This window comes from Rhopalosiphum maidis, chromosome 4, assembly GCF_003676215.2.
Source record: "Rhopalosiphum maidis isolate BTI-1 chromosome 4, ASM367621v3, whole genome shotgun sequence".
Classification (NCBI taxonomy): Eukaryota; Metazoa; Arthropoda; class Insecta; order Hemiptera; family Aphididae; genus Rhopalosiphum; species Rhopalosiphum maidis.
In genome coordinates this window covers 42,267,745-42,286,429 of record NC_040880.1, presented here as the reverse complement: position 1 = coordinate 42,286,429, position 18,685 = coordinate 42,267,745, and the positions used below count along the sequence as shown (strand labels likewise).

At 29.2% G+C, this 18,685-nt stretch overlaps 1 long non-coding RNA gene across 1 annotated transcript; it reads right to left on the bottom strand.

Moving 5' to 3' along the window:
* Positions 1-1,842: 1,842 nt before the first annotated feature.
* Positions 1,843-2,854, bottom strand: LOC113558922. Its single transcript, XR_003405761.1, has 3 exons — positions 2,674-2,854; positions 2,344-2,388; positions 1,843-1,986 (listed from the first exon to the last, which is right to left on the bottom strand). It is a non-coding gene; the product is annotated as an uncharacterized LOC113558922 (long non-coding RNA).
* Positions 2,855-18,685: the final 15,831 nt, after the last annotated feature.

Sequence of the window (18,685 nt, the reverse complement as noted above, 5' to 3'; positions counted from 1 at the left end):
GGTACCTGCAATCACTTTTATAATTGCTAGAGATCACGACTGTGACTGCTGCGATATTATAAACACGTGTAATGGCCACGATCCTTCGAAGCACTTAACGGTAGTGAAAAAAAGAGGAATCCAAAAACTAAATACATATAAAAAAAACCCATTTTAATATATTGTATATGATAAGACTTAAAATATTATACAGTACCGTTTTTTTATAGTATAGACGTTCTCTTAATGCTTGTATAGTACAACATTTAAGACCTTTCTAAAAAAAAAAATTCTATTTTGGTTGATAAAATAATATTTATTACACAATACTAGTAATTAGTATAATAATTAATAACATAATATACAGTCTATATAATTAAAATAAAATAAAACGCATGTTGAATAAGGTTATATTTCTAGTGCCCCTGAGTCTTGGTGTTTTCTTTTAATTATTTTATTTTCGTTTAATTTTACTTATTTATGTACAACAATACGAGTACACAAACGTAATAAAAAAATTGCAGTAGTATTTATGATTGATTTAATTTTTAAAATAACCGAGAATAATTGTTCTGGGAATTTGCTGTTTTTCTGAATTTCACTCTAAACATTATAATTTACTTATAATTGTATAAATACTAATAAATTATGTATTTTGTTAAATTTCCAATTTACAGAAAATTCATATTATGTTCTCGCTGTTTCGAAAACTGTTCTGTAACAAACAAAAAAGACATCATTGTAAAATCAATAGTTTCCTCACTGTTGCACAAAATATATAACAACCAAATGTATAAGAAAAATGATTGACTCCTTTGTTGTTTTCAAGTTGTTGTATTTTATCATTATAAACATGTCTTATAATAATAAAATACAAATGAAAAATCTCAAACAAGTAGAAAGGAGTAAAGACTATTGATGTACCGAAACGATGAAAATTAATGAAAAACATAAATTTATATTATTATCTATTTGTATATTGTACTCAATAACGATGCAGAAAAAAAACGTTTTCACTACACGATAGTATGTCGTTTCCAGCGACTGATTTGAATTAAATTTGAATCTTATTTGTTACAAGGTAACTCTAACTACAAACAATCGCGATTTTCAATAAAACATTAACATTAACCACCGTCCATACATATGTCACCGCCAAGTGTGAAGTGTGGACACGGGTCACAAATTCGCGTTTTCAATGTGCTGCAGGCTGCTTCTAATTTCGGAACGACTCAAGGTGATTTTCCGTGTTGATAACAAACACAATAGTTCACTAAGATATTATAACTAATAAGCGGCTACGATGATTTATTATGGTTTATTATCTCGGAAGTTTTGGCCTTACGTTTTACCCTGAGCCAATTATAGAACGTAATATATCGAGAAAAACATTTTTAACATTCCTCAAAATCCGTTTTTTTATTTTTTTGTAATTGTATTTATTATCATTCTCAATGTTATCCATTTTGATGAGTCTTACTAAAACAATAATCAATTTAAGATTGTTTGGTTTTTCAGTTGAATAATTGGTGTTACCAATTATTTGTATAAAAATTATATTTAATTAATTATATTCGAACAAGAAGAACATACTGTACAGATCGGTCTGGAAAGTATTAAATGTAATAAATTAGTTCGTAAAAAAAAAAAAAACCAAAATGTTATTTCTTAAATTTAAGCAATTCGTGTATTAAATAAACTATACGAGTTAAAGTAGAAGGTATATTGATCTATACGAATATACTTGTGTCAATCATTCAATCAGACATACCAAAAATCCTGTCAAAATCAAAGTACTATATTCGTGTTAATGTGAAATAATAATAAAATATAATAGCCACGTGCCTGAAACTAGACGTATTCCTGTATGTTGTTTTTGGCATTAAGGTGATTCCATCGGTACCATGTAGTAGAATAATATTTGTAGTTTGCACAGATATAATACACAGGAGGTCTTTTGGAGATAGGAGCGCCCATCGTGAAAGCCATTTATAGTTTAGACATCCACTGTAAAATAACTTAGTAGATTATAAATAATTAATATATTAACGTGACATAATATGTGAAATTGTATTTGTGAGCTCCTTTAATTTATTTAAGAAAGATTCAGTGTTTGAAAAAAAAACTACAACATATTAGTGTTTTTAATACCGAGGTGTATTATAATATTTTGTATTTAATATTAGTATAATAAAATTAGGAATTATCCAATTTTCGAAATAATATTATTAATTTTATTTTTTGAATAGTTTGAGTTGGCATAACATTTAATTTTATATTTTTAGAAAAAGTTTGATACCAAGATGAGAGACAAATGTGAAAAAAAAATACAATTTTTTTGTCAATAAATAAAGAAGTACTTACGTAAGTGTAGGTTAAGAAAAGATAATACTGAAAGTGCTGGAGTACCTAAATATATTAAAAATAGAAAAAGTATTAAAAGTATTTTTCTATTTCACACAGCAGGAAAATTTAAAACATACATAATAGATTTATGCATATATACTATGATAACTATTTATTATAATATACTTAAATTGACAAGTTATGAATGTTAATCACATAATTTTTAATTAATGTAAACCTTAAAAAACAACTTGAAAAATAAAACGGATACATGATTTTGCATGATTCAAACAAATCAACATAGGTATTAAATAATAATGTATTTTAATATATTACAAGGATACACACATGCATGTTGATGAAAGGATCGTAGATTTATACAACGAAAAACCGATAGTGTTTTCAAACGCATAAGTGACTAATTCAATATATTTGCAAATAATTGAAAACCCACAGAGAGCAAAATGAATATTCTAAATATATCGAATGCAAGATGACCGACGTAATCGAAGCAGATGCACACGGTGAAGAAGCCCTGAGATAAAAAAAAAAAAAAGAATGAGAAATATTCGCTTTAATACATTATTCTCATATACAAACAGAACAGTTGAAACGTAAACTAACTCTATTTCAAACGTATACATTTGAATCGTTCTGTATCGTAAAATTGGATGTTTTTAAAAAACAGCGTTTGTAAAATTGTTTGATTAATAATAATAATAAAAAAAAAAAAACCCAAAGCAATTATATTGCAGTATAAAAAACAATGATTATATATATTTTTAATATAATTAGCTATGAATAATTAATAACACTTCAAACTTTGTTGGTTCATAATTATTATTATTATTTCCCGTTAAACAAGAACACAATATTTAATATAACATTATGCATATATGTATGAATAGGTACAACGTACACGATATTATATTCTTCAGCACTTATCTAAGAAATGAAAACAATAGTCGATTAATTAATATTTAAATCGAGGGCGTAATAACTATTAACTATTAAATGGCTCGTAACAATAAATAATATAATATTTGTATGGAGCTTTTCGTGTTTACGAGTGCACGGTGTAAGTGAACAGCGAATTCGTGAAAATTGTATTATCATGTTTGACGATTACACGTCAACCGACGTTTTTTTTTTTTTTTTTTCATAGATCGGAACCCCACTCAATACGTATTGATTAATTATTGTAGAGGTTTATTAGACTAGACAAAAAAAGCATAATAATACTGCTATTAAATGATATCCAAAGTACAATAGAGCACATATTATATCGCTTGCCGGAGTTGCCGGGACGACTCTTATTGTACTGTTTAATACACATTAACGAAAACGATTTCTAAACATCGGACTTTTTATTGGATCAAAAGCGCGATAATAATCGTCGTGTTTTGTAGTGGACTAATTAAAATTGTTTTAATAAGAGATACCCACGAAAATATTAACTCGGTCGATAGAGTATATCTCGAGAGTTCTTTTGATTAATGATTCTCATACACGTGCTGAATCAGACAACACGTCATTGTACCTATACGATGCGCCCGAATCATATATTATTTTCAAAACACTTGCCTTTCCCAAATCATGGAAATATAGCGTCTTATGCCCATAATAATATTGTTCGTTACGGGACACTACACGCACGGTGTTGGATACAAAAAAAAAAAAAAATTCCATTTCATACGCATAACGCACTATTATTAAAAATAAATAATTTCTGTGGCAATAGTTCAGCTCGAAATGGGAGACACCGTTATACGGTGACAATAATGATAAAAATACAAAAAAATAAAAAATAAAAACAGTGGATCGGTGGACTGTATATTTTAAATATCGGATTAAGGTCGATGACGTGAGTTCTTTAGAAATGCGCGCGTCTTGGTAGTTGACCCCCCGGAAATCGGACCAATGCCAGGAAGTAATTTACGCACGACGATTTTGGCAAATACATGTGCGTATATTATTTTAATAATAATAATAATAATAATAATAGTAGCAGTAGTAGTAGTAGTAGTAGTAGTATTAGATAGTAGTAAAAGAGTAGTATACGTAAATATATGTGTAATATACGTGTGTGTTCTTTTTGACCTCGTCTCGGCCGTTGCGTCCACCGTCATGTCGTTACGCGAGTGCGAGTAAAAAAAGTGTGCAAAAAATACGATGACAAAATAACGCCGCCGGGTAATTATAACGATAACGGAGTGATGTCACCGCGGGTTCAAGTCGAAGGGGATGCCAACAATTTGGCGAGACCGTAAAAAATAAAATTTTAGAAAAAAAAAAACTGAAAGAAATACGTGAGCAATATATGCTATAAAACGCACGTTTTTCTTACTCCGAATTCACTATGATCACATCGTCAGAAAAGTATTTTGGCAACGGCGATCAACAACGATGGCGGTGACGCCTAAACCGTATTAATTTGTTTAAAAATACAAAACGGACGTGGCGGAGGATATACGACGAATCCTTTTTAATTTTCTATTACATACACACACACACATATGTATGTATATTATTCTTTTGCACGCGTCCAAGCGAGGTCGGTCACTTTGTTCGAAAGAATTTAATTAACTCAAAGGAACACAATGGCTTACGACGTATACATATACTCACTTATACTAAATAATACATGACACGGCAACGGACTTCGTTGTGTGTAGCTACAACAGTCGATGACGAAGAGATTAAAACAGAACGAGATACGTGTATTTAATGCATATGCATATAAATGATGTACATGCACCTATGCCACACGTGAATATCATGAGCAACGTTTATTTATAAGAAATGCGCAACCAATATATTGTAAGATATACACATTATAAGTGAGTCTAAAATTTTAACGCCCTAAAAAATCCCACTGAATTCATTATACAAATTGATAATAATAATATATTATTATTATAAATAGGTATATTTAAAAAATACTTTGTCTTATCAATTTTAAATAATTTAAATAATAGAATAGCTGGCCGACCAAGTAGACAAAGTACCCACTGAATAAAAACTAAAAAATAGAAATATTATAATCACAAATCTAATAATTTATAGAATATAATATGATATCGTAGTGGAGTCGGTTGTTGTATGATTAACATGGCGATAAAACATATATAATATTACATCGGCCATAAAGTACTTACACATACCTAAAACTGCTTGGAAGACTTAGGTTTCGCCTAATAGCATCACACTGAAAGCAGGAGTATTTTTAGTTTTTATTTATTTGTTACTGATTTTTTTTTTTTTAATAATGATGTTTCAGAAATATCTGTATTACACAAATGGTATGGTTTTTATTGCAAAAATACATTTTGTAAAACGATAAATTTAAGTTCACTACAATTAATAATAATTATAAATTATAAAATAACAAATATTTCGTCAAATTATTATTTATATAGTTAGAAATCATAGTATTGTACTATATCTTAGGTAGAAGCAAGTTAAAATATGTAAACATTATTAACATTGTATAAACAACTTAAAAAAAAACAATAAAAAAATACCCCGAATAGTAAAATGTTATAAAATCGTTGCCTAAAAATTCAAAGTATAAATAACATTAAAATAATTAATATAATCTAAAACACATAATTTGCTTTTGAAAAAAAATATAACCCATAAAAAACTCAACCTTAATTATATATGAAGACTAGTTAATAAATAATAGTATATAAATACTAAGTTAATTAAACAAAAAAAAAAAAACATAAAAATTAAATTTCATCCTTGAAATCATTACAAAGGCACCAATTAGTAATGAATTTCTTTATTTTATACATAATATAATTGTATTATGCTTTAAAGTATAGACATTTGATAATCTTATGCCATTTTAGAAGCAGAAAGTTTTAGTTTTAGTTTTAGTTTTCATTGTGTACCAAATATTAAATTTAATAATTGAATTTGGTAATTTAGCGAGAGCTTAAAAATTTTGCTACAACGTTATAAAATTTATTTGATGATATTATATTAAATTTCAGTAGTTATAATCGTTTTCTCTAGTGTAGAAAATTTAATGATCAAAATGAGTACTAAAGTATTTTAGCCTGCGGAGAATTATTATACACCATAAAATTAATATTAAATTTTGATACATCACGCTACACTGCTTTGCCTTGAAATTTTGAATTTGTATTGCTGTTTTATTTATTTGGAGGAATAAATATAAGCTACAAAGTTCGCTTTTCTTTTATCATTATATAAAAGAAAAAAGCTCATTCCAAGAAGAAATCATTCAATTCTAAAGAAAGTTCAAAGTATAATACCATCAATATATTGAAAACGCTAAAATAGCAATTATTTTCTTAGCCCGAACATTCATATTTATTATTTCTGTATTAATAGTTTATAAAGTTATTTTTTTATAAATGTTTAAAAACTAAACTTATAAAAAGTATAATGTTTAACTATTTAGTCGTATTTTGTAATTGTGTGTGTGTGTGTGTGTGTCAAAGATTAATTTTCAATCATTCTCGAGTCAAATTATAAAATATATGTGAGTTAAGTAAGTTATTTTAGTTCGAGGAACAAAAATCATTTATTGGATTTTAGTTTTATATCAAGTTTCCATTTTTTAATAGTACTAAGTTTTTCAGATTCTTAAAATCTCTTAAAGCAGATTTTTACAATATGTTAAATAAACTCTATATTGTTTAAATTAAAATTAAATAATCGTTTATTTTCCAAATAAGGTTTCCTAATAGATTTTGCAATTTATTAGTGATATACAGTTCACACTACCCAAAAATGTATAGTAAATCCTATGAATAAAGTTATGCGCAAAAAATAAAATTATAGATTACAATATTTTTAGAGTTAATAACACACACTCATATTCTAAGATTCTTAGAACAGTTTATTTTGAACATATTATTTATAACTATCAATATCAAAGATCACAATAAATTAATACCTATTATATACCTACATAAACATAATATAGTTTATTTTAAATCTTGATTTTTTTTTTTTATGCTTGTTTTCGATATTTTTTTTCATTCGTGTTTTTATTTACGCAAAAACGCCAAAAAGTACTATAAAAACCATTTTTGGGTACATGTCAACCGTTCAGTGTATAAGATTATTACGTATTTCGTCGTTATTTATATTTTATTATCCAATTTTACAACTATTAGTTACATGTAGCATTGTTTATCTTGTATTCTTGTTTTGTTTTTTTATACTTGTCGACATTATACTTGATTATTTGCTGCACGCATTTTCATAACACATGTTATTTGTAGAATTTGAATTCAGCATACAATATTTAGATATAATATTATATTGTTCTAATGTCAACCGTATTTAACTTACTTTATAAATAGCTAATTGTTATATCTCCGCACAACTTCTAAGTCATTATTTTTCTGTTGTACAAATAACGTCATGAATATTCCAAAAACCCATTGACAGCAATTGAATTTTAAGGTATGTAATGGGGGGGGGGGTATGATCGGTATAAAAATTATGTTAAAATTAAAAGTATTCTGAATTAAAATTCAGTAAGTGAATCCTAGTTCAATTCAAAACTAGTGAAGATCAAACAAAATGTTTAGTTATTTTCACAGAAAAGGTAAATTAAAATTAATTATAAAGTACGGGTTTTACTTATTAAGTATTGACTTTTATGCAGGTAAATATTTTAATTAAAATTGTATCTCATAAAATATAAACGGTTCTACTGAAGTACATTTTCGATAAACTAATAATAATTACTAGGATTTGATTAAATTAAAACGAATTACAGAAAAATATTTAATTATATATTCCAAAGTCGTAAAATTAGCAGTACTTACCTATACAGATTCATGCAAAATAATATATGATAGAGAAATGTATTCATAAACAATTGCATACTTTCTTAGTATACAAAAATTATTTTTCAGTTTATTTTTCGTAACGTGATTGAAAAACTACTCGATTAATCAATGGTGGTATAAACGTTTTAACGTAATCATTGAAAAAATATATTAATTGCCAACTGAGAAAATAAAAAATAAAACCTATACAGTTCATTTTTTCACCTTAAGTATCATTAATATAATTACGCTTTTCTTTAGGCCCTTCAATTTTATACAAATATTTGTTTTGGCGAATACATTTCATTATATAATATATACATATTATATACAGAAAGAGAGAATAATAGTGATGGATAGAGAGAGAGAGAGAGAGAGAGAGAGAGAAAATGAGAACATTATAATATTATACCATTAACACTGTTGACTTTTGCCGAGAGCTTTTTATTAAAAATTATTATTGTAATATTTTCCAACCATTCTGAAAGGTCGACGATGGGCTACTATTTCTGTCGATATTTTAACCGTTCGAAAGAAGGATATTATTAATTAGAGGGCCGACAACATTATGATCGAATTGAATGGTTTTTAGACTTGTGCGGGCAACGGACAAGACGAGCAGCGTGAACTACTTACACACGTACATATAATATTGAGTATACTAAAAAATATGACTTTGTGCTTTCGCTGTCCACGGCATATCGAATATATCGTGGTGTACACGATGGCTATATTACAGCTATGTTATAACATATAAACGTGTTTTTAAGTTACAAATAGTATTTAATATGCTTACAAATAATTATTTGCATAGAGGTATATTCGTACATTTTATACTATATAATGCATTAATTGGAAATACAATCCCTCTGCTGAAAACAAGATTAAAATCGAGAAATTCTGCAAATTTTTCAACTTTTCAACAAGGATTTTCAAAAATTAATGTCGCTCTGCTCCATACAAATACGGACTTGTGAACATCTTGGTATGTTTGAAAATTAATTTGACAGTTATTTCAATTCTGCACATTCAAAGGCTGCAATATGGATACGCAATCCTTTTATTATTTTTTACAAATACTGTTAATGATTTAGACCTCGTCAACGAAGAATTTATTTGATTTACGATAAAATAAATGTCAAACAACAACTTTAATACAATTTCGGGGTACACTGATGACATATTTTCCGTGTGCTACACCTAAGGAAATACAATTTTTTATTCCATTCCCCACTGTAAAGAGTGAATTTTTTTTAAAAAATGTTTTTCCCCCATTTCTATAGAATGGTGATTTTCTTCATCGGTTACATCGATTGAATATTAAATAATATGCGTGTTTCTCTATCCAATGCGGTACAAGATGATATCAAGACAATAGTACAATCAAAACAATAGCAGCTTATTTCACATCGAACATGACTTTAATATATACATTAATACAAAAAAAAAAAAAAAAACATCAAAATATCAACAGACACCCAAGCCCTTTTCCAATATTGCCTTTAATACAGTTCCAGACAATTCTCCTAATCATATTTGATATGATTATATCTTTGAAATTGTACAGTTATTTTTTCATTCAAATGTGTACATTGTTTAATGTTTATATTATAATATATCAATAATAATATAATATCAATTGTAAACATTTTATACTGCCCGTGTAGAAACCTACTAAACACAATAATAACATAAAATATTATTCACTTGCCCGGTGACTCTCGACCCCAAAGCGTCCATCTTTTCGGGGTACACCAGTATATACACCATAATGTTGGTCGGGAGGAGTTGTCCGGATCACCGCAATGCAATAATAATAGTGTACAATTTTGAATTTAATGTAATAACGAGACCCACTTGAATCGACTGATTGATTTTGACGCATTTAACGCGGCTGGTCCGGTGATAGATAGAGACAGCGCATATCCGACAAGCGTACGACGATGGCTACAAAATACGTTCAAATTGAGGGCGACAAGGGCGGTGATTGAGTCACACAAAATTATATACATATATGTATAAATGTGTGTGTGAGGTCGGGTGTGCAAATCATCCACCGAAGTGATGCGATAAGTCATTATACAAAAAATAATTCGCGCGCGCGCCTTCTCTGTGTAATTTTCAAAATTAATTATTATTTTGAATACGATACGCCATACTTCTCTGCTACCACCCCCATAGAGTGAGACGGCTGTCGTTCTATACTCGTTTATAATTTTAACGTCACCGGTAGTACAGCTGCACTGCTACGCTGCAACAGGAAATTTACGCGGAGTAAGTCATTAAATCTCAAAATTAATTTCACTGCAATATATTGATTTCTAAAAATTCGATGTAATACGATTTGGACTCAAAAAAAAAAAAAAATACTCTGTGATCAAATTATGATGAGTTTATTCTCAAGTCAGAATTACCTACAATTTCATTATTATACTTTATACGGAAATATTGTTATTATTATCGCTGTATAAAATTATCTCAAGGACGTGTGACGAAGACATTTTTCGGGATGATAGTTTATTTTATTTCATAAAATCCATAGCAATACTTAAATAGCTTATCAAAATATACCATTTTATTGTTTTCGCATAGTGATCAGTTAGTTATCATTTTAATTATATCATTATATTTGTAATTTATTATTGTACCGTATTTTACTATTCTCGTTGATTTATAAACATCACATAGGCCTAACGTGTAAGATATCAACAAAAATATTTGTAAATGTATTATGAGAAATATGTTATACAAATAATTATTAAAAACTTGGCCTTGGAACGTATTATGTGTTTCATAACGGACCCCAGCTATACTTTATTGTTATTGGACACGAAAAGTCAACAATATTTTTAATGACACAGTTTTTTTTTTTTTTTTAGTACTTCGTTATTGTTATCATTTTATTTTCTTAAAATGTTCGTTTCTATCATTTTAGTAAGAAAGGATTCCACACAAGTTGTATTTACTATACCAGCGTTTCTCGACCTTTGGTACGCGGAAAACTCATAAGTGTTAAGTGAATAAAATATCCCTTTATAAAAAATAAGTTATTACATTAGGTACTGTAGTGGTACGTGGAAATTTCAAACTGTGTAGGTGGTACGCAGATACGTATTTGCGAGTAATGTAATTTAACTTGGAGAATATTATTATTTATTCATTTGAATAATACATTTTTAACTTAAAATGATTTATACATTATTATATTTATATTTAAATTATTGCTTTTAAGGTACACTCAACACCAACTATTACAAAGCAAAGCAAATTCCCTGATCTGTTTTCAATTTATGTAGTTACGTAGCAAGCAATAATAACTACAGTTGCATTAAAAGTCCAATTATTACACCGATGATCGTATAAGTATATACGATAAAAATTGTATACAATTTAAACCCGTAGACCTAACTGACCATATCCACGCAAACCTTTACAATACACGTACTTCGCACAAATTATATAAAAATATTCATGTTTATATTTGTAACTATAGGTATACGTGTTTTTATAGTCCAATATAGTTCTACAGTATTGAGTTTATAATAGTATAATAGATAAGCTGATAGATTTTATTTCTTTTAAATTTAGAACATTTTTTACTAAAATCCACGCCATTTTTATCAGATTTTATAAAATATTGTTTTTCATATTGTATAACTTTGAACTTCACAGATATATTTTAATGGAATTAAAACAACATCATAACCTCTAGACTTGTTGGCACACTCGCCACTGACCACCGTCCTATATACTGTGTTAAGCCATTGTATAGGTATTTACGTTTTGAATTTTTTCTATGCCAAATTCCAAGGAAGTTCATTAATCACTCACATTTTTGTACACTGTAACACCAACCGACACAGTAGAGAACGTTAATATCACATTCAATTTAAAATGCGTTTTAGTCACATTTACAGCAATTATCTGTGGCGCATGACTATAGTGTCACGCAATTTGTTTTTAAAATTGTCTATCTGAATATTTTCCTATTTTCTCTGAGTTAAATATTATTATCAATCATTTTGACTTTTTAACAAAAAATAAAAATTTAAACACGAAACAGCCTGCCCGTTACACCTGTTGGGTAACATTGTGTTTGTATACATCAGCATACAATTGGGTCCGTGGTATTCATCTTAGATATTATTATATCATCAATCAGCAGAGAGTTTTGGACTACCGAAAAGTCAAAGTGGATATCACAATAGTAACACAGATCCCTCGGCTGTCGAGGGATGATAATCGGGGAGAAAGGGACATATTACTCAAGAGAATTTATTATATAGATAGAAACGGTGAAGGGCTAATAATAATATGAAGGCCTGCTGAAACTGAATAAACTGTCGAGGGGTTGGGGTTAAAAACATCAAAGCCTTGGATTTCGGTTGGAGGGTCAAGAATTATCAAAATAAGGGACGCTTTATATAAATTGGTAGTATAATTGTATATACGAAATGTCCCGAGAGTAACGAATATAAAATTAATCGACAACCGGCGAACTCCATAATTGATTCAACTATACTTAAGTCGCCGGAGAAATATATTCATAACACCACCATAGCCATTTCTTATTTAAATAGTATTAACACGCTTTTATAATTTATTGTTATATATATTTATAGTTTTATAATGTAAACCGTTACTGCTTACCAACCAAAAATATCAATACTTTCGTAGGGTATAAATAAATATAATTAATAAATAATTTAAAAAAATAATTTTGAATATACTTACACATAGTTTGTTACAATAATGTTCAAATCAAATGTAATATTTAAAGCGAATAACATTTTGTATTAGTTATGAATCACTTTCACACTAAACCATTGAACTGTAAAATAACTAGATGCCGTCTCGAAAAGTTTTTTTTTTTAAATACGTTTTTAATAAAAAAAAGGGAAAAACTTTTATCCATTTTGTTGAGTTTAAGGTATACCGACTTTAGATTTTAAAACGGTCCACTTGTACGTTTAATGAAGCACAAAATAATCTGTTCTCGTTGTGTGAGCAAACTCGCAGAACCCAATGTCCTGATCCTGAACAACGATTACCTTTTACGATGAACAATTTTCTCAACAGCGAGCACAATTTGTTTTTTTTTTTTTTTGCAAATGGAAAACTTAAATCCTAAGGCTGTGAGTTCTAAAGTATGAAATAGTTTCGTAAAAACTCTTTAATATAATGAACAGTTAAAAGGAATTGTATAACATATATAATATAAATATATTTATTTATTTATACCTTTAAAAAGTAAACCTAGTATAAATTCCATTTAAGTATGATACAATATTTATTTATTTTTGTTACTCTTTAATATTAAAAAAATCTCTGAATATTTTATGAAATGAAAATTCTCTACAAATATGAACGAATGATTCGTATTTTTTCATATACAAATGAAACAATGTTTACCGTATACAAAATTATTATTATCGGTACGGGGTTATATTAAAAAAAAAATACTAATCATATTTATGATAAATTATTCGGTGTGTTTAAACCGTAATAAACTTACTATGAACGAATTTGTAGTTAGTTTTTAGTCGTGATATAAAAGTTAATTTATAATATTTTGATAACCATTGCGCGTCGTTGTTGTATCGTTGTTTCTATAATATCTGACTTGATATTGAATATTTGGATTGTGTGCGTCATGAAGTCGTAAACGAAATATTATGATAAATTTAATGTCAGTTAGATAATATATATATATTTTTGTTTTCGTTTGTTCCCTTCATCGCCAAACTGGCGAATACCTGATCAGCTACCTACCGTTTTCACACAACTACCGTCCACCGTCTATAGGGCTTATAATATGTTAGCGCGTCGAAAGAATCGTTTTATTTTATTATTGTCAGCCGGTGAATAGGAGAGAGAATATATGAAACCCGAGAGATACGGATATTAACATACAATACACACGGGGAGAAGAGGAAAGTGTGTGTGTACGTAAGAAAGAGGGGACGGGAGAGGTAATAAAAAAAAAAAGTATAAAAATTACTCTCATTTCCAAGGCTGACTGCTCTTTCATTTTGTTTCAGATCACCGGGTACTGAAACGAACAGTTTCGGCAGTGGTTCTCATGTATGGCTACGAACGAAGTGTACGTTTACAGCATGTGTAGTGTGTACCTTTCTGTATATCGTGATAAGATAGGTAACAGGTATGTATTGTTCAAGTATAACAGCCATAGACGTGGTTTAGTATTGTCTGTACCTAAACATCCAATAAAGTCCAGACTGCGCAATTATGGATATGGCCGATATAATATTAGATTATTTTATTTAAAATCTGTAGATTAATATTAATCATTTTTTGTATTAAAAAATGTATTTATTTTATTTATTTCAATGTAAATACTAACCAATCTTACAAAATAAAAATCTCGAAGCTATAAGCTTTAGAAAATTGACTTTTATCGGTCATGGTTTCAAAGAAAATGTTTCATACTTTTGTCTTGATTATGATTATAAAAAAAAAAAAAACGAAGAAAAAATAAACAAATATATTTATTTAAAATCCTTAGTTATTTATTTAAAAATTAAATGCATACAACTACAAAAACAGTATTAAAATATACATCGTTTACGGTTTTTTTTTTTTTTTAAATCATTCCTGTAAAGATACGAGATAATGTTATTGATATTTTATGGCATAATAATATGTACTAATATATATATATATTTTATTTTTCATAAAAATATTTTGTATACTTAAGTAAACTGTGATAAAAATGTCAAAAACATTATTACTATTATTTATTGAAACTCAAACACGGTTGACAAGCTTATCAGAAATCAGAATATATTATTACGCTTAAAAACATTGAAAATTATGTTAAAATTGAATTAATATTGATAAAGGTACGATTATATTTTACAAATAATCAATATTGTTAATAAGACACGCAATACGCTTTTTATTTTATTTTTAACGCATACAGATATCTAGACAATTTAATAACTGCTCGTGATTTTATAAAAAAATGATGATGTAAATAATAATAGTGATTATTAGAATATTTAAAATATAAAATCACACTTTGTAAAAATATAATCGATTATTTCATTTTAATAAATTAATAAATCAACATTATTATTGTACGTTAAGCTAAATTATGTCACGTCACGAGAGACAACCCTTGGGATTTCACGGAATGCAGTGCGGTGAACTCAAATTTACTTCCGTGGTAAATCGTCTAGACATGTTATGATGTTTTATTTTTAACACAAACTATTTAAATTTGTATGTTTTTATATATACATTCAGAATTTACTCAAAACATTTTTCGAATAACGCATATGCACTAAGATCAATGCGCTCTATAACATAATAATATGAATTTATCTAATCGATTGGACGTAATATTATTAAACAACGTTAGTAGCTGTAAAATGAAAACATGTTATGAATACTCACAAAATATTATAAATCCATGACAAAACAAAATATAAAAAATGAATGACTACAAACCGCGGCGCACGGCGGTGAGTATTTATATAGTTCAAAAAATAACATTTCGTTAATACAATTAGTTCTCAGTGATACAACAATGACTGTGGTGTATGTATAATTTGTTTTTGATGTGTTTATTGTTCGTTCCGCGTGAGCATATTACAAAATGGAAAAATAATATCTCAACAAAATTACAATGTTCGTTCAAAGGTTTATTTTTTTTCACTCGTTCAAAAAAAAGGATCACAATTCGGGATTAAAAAAAAGGGACACCCCTAAAAAGAATTTGTATTATGGAACTGTCAGTCGTGCGAGAAAATTCGATGTCAAACGGTATTGCAGCCAACGACTACGGAACATCGCGAGAAAAATATGATAGGTATGGGACTTTGAGAATTTTTGTATCCTGTTCCACCGCCAACGAAATAACGTAATAAATAATGATATGCTTTTCGGAAACGAATAATTGTGTCGTCCCAGTACGGTTTCCTTCGTTATCTATTGCGTTTAAATCGTTTTTTCAATCGCACGTTTTCAACAGCATAAACGCTTTGAGTTCTTCGCGCGATCCATCATCGGCGACGATGTCGATTTCGCACATTATATTATTATGATTATCGTGGTTGTGAGTAGACTTCAGTCGGTTAGGTCATTATTATTATTACGAGACCATAGTAATAAGATATAAAACGAAATAATATTGTGATAATATACGCGCGTTCGCTACGAAATCGTCGTGTATGGGTGTGGTGGTTGATTTAGCGTCAGGTAAAGTAAGCAGTTGCCTAAGGCAGCAAATTTATTCAAAAAAATGGTGATAGATTATGTTTTGATAAACATTGTAGGTATATGGTAGGTATAGTATTTTGTTGATTAGAACAGAGTTTATGGACACATCCAATAATTATTGTTTAGTATCGGTCTTTATGATTTATTTTTTTAAACAAACCGGCCGGTCGGCCCCACTGGCTGCGAGTGACGGATACCGTCGTCGACTACTATCGGGTGGCGGCCTGACGCGACGGACTTTATCGGCCACGAACACGGCATACCTCGTCGGAAATCCGTGTGCATTATCGCACGCCGAAAACGAAAAACGTCAAGACGACGCGATCGTGTGCATTCGGCAGACGCGCGGGTTCCCGCCGTATAACATACAGTACAACGATATGCTCGAATTTTTATCGTTTCTATTTCGTTCCAGCAGTTTTTATGACCCGCGGGTCCCCCCCTCCTTTGGGTAGTCGGAAACGCGCGCACCGGAATTAAAGCAATAAACGTTAAGAGGAGTAATGCGGTGCATGCGCTCGCGATTAAATCGCACGTTAAAGTCCGCGCGGCGAAATGTCCGGACGAAAGCGCAGTAATATTCTAATCGTCCCCGTGTAATAGCCACCGTATATATATATATATATATATATATATACAACAGTCGTTGGCTGTCCGTAGGACGCGTATTAACGCGGCTCGACTGGTGTTGATGATATAATAATAATAATAATAATAATAATAATAATGATAATGATAATGAAAATAATAATAATAATAATGAAAATAATGGAAAACGATAAAACGCGAGTTACGATTTTATTATTATTTTTTACACGACATCACGCGCACCGTACGGCAGCCATTTCGGCCGCACGGACTGCGGTCGCAGAAACGTTCCGCGCGAGCGTACACGCGTACCTACCAATTGTAATATGCAGTTCGCGTAGTGGTTTTCGTGACCCACACGCTGTCGATATTTTCGTTTTGGTGGTAAACGCCGCTGAGACGTATTATAATAATATGAGGTCGTCGCGGTGTATTATAATATAATAATAATAATAATAATAATTTATGTATTTTAGCTGGCCACGGATTTTATTATATTATTTTTCAAAGAGAGCCTCTTCAACCGTTGCGTGTAGGCCGTAACACGTCAAGACGGTCGCGGCAAAAGAATTTACTCTCGACCTCTCACAACATTATCAGCGCGAGCGGAGAGAGAACGTTTTGGCGTAGGCGATTCGCGCTCGTACGAAAATAATAATTCCGTCGCTTTAACGACTGTTTATTGTGCGCGTATGTATCGTGACCACTGCGAAAGAATACTTAAACGACGACGTGAGTAGAATTCGGTTCCGAATAATTAATCGTAATTATTACCGAAAAAATATAAACGGAAAGCGTATTATTATTATAATGTCGTCTGAGCATTAAATATGGGGGGGGGGATCTGAAACTACATTCGATATAGTTATTTTTACGGAAAATATCTATTACGATTTTGCTCTTGCAGATTTTAAGTTTAACGTCCTACGTACAAACATAAATTAATATTTTGTGGTTTCATTTAAACCATCATAAGTCCACATTCAGAACGACGCTGACACATTGTCTTACATCACATATTCATATTTCTGATATGGTTTCCATGACAGCTTGACATTTACAGTTTCTGTATCAAGCAAATGTTTATTCATTGTTTAATAATTTAAATTTTAGCCACGCAAAGTTGGGAGGTGTAAAAGTTTATTATCTCTGTTTTCATTTAACTCCACATCGGATCGTTTGCTCGATACAATGTTCGTTCAAAGTTTCAAAAACGATTTCTACTTGTATATTAAATAAAATAAAATAGTATACTTGTCATTTTAATATTACAATGTATTATTATTTTAATATAATGAAGAATGAAACAAGTTTCAGAAACTGTTGCGAAACAACTAAAATTATAAATGGCCGTGTTCAATATTGTTTTATAAAAGTAATTTGCTGTTTATTCGTAATCATACTATACATCATCATAAAAAACGAGTTATAAAATGGGATTTCTATTATTTTTTAATTTTAGCATCTAAAAGTTTAATATATAATGTCGTACATATTATAATACAATAAATAACAAAACATAAATGCATATTATTTTTATATCTTTATAAACGGTTTCATAAATGTATTTAATTGCCTTTGTGGGTACGACTATAAAATAAAAATAAATAATCATAAATTCTCATTTTTTATCTGCATAGTATGTACAAATAAACGAAGTATATATTATACAAAATTTAATTTATAAATAGACCATATGTTTATAAGTA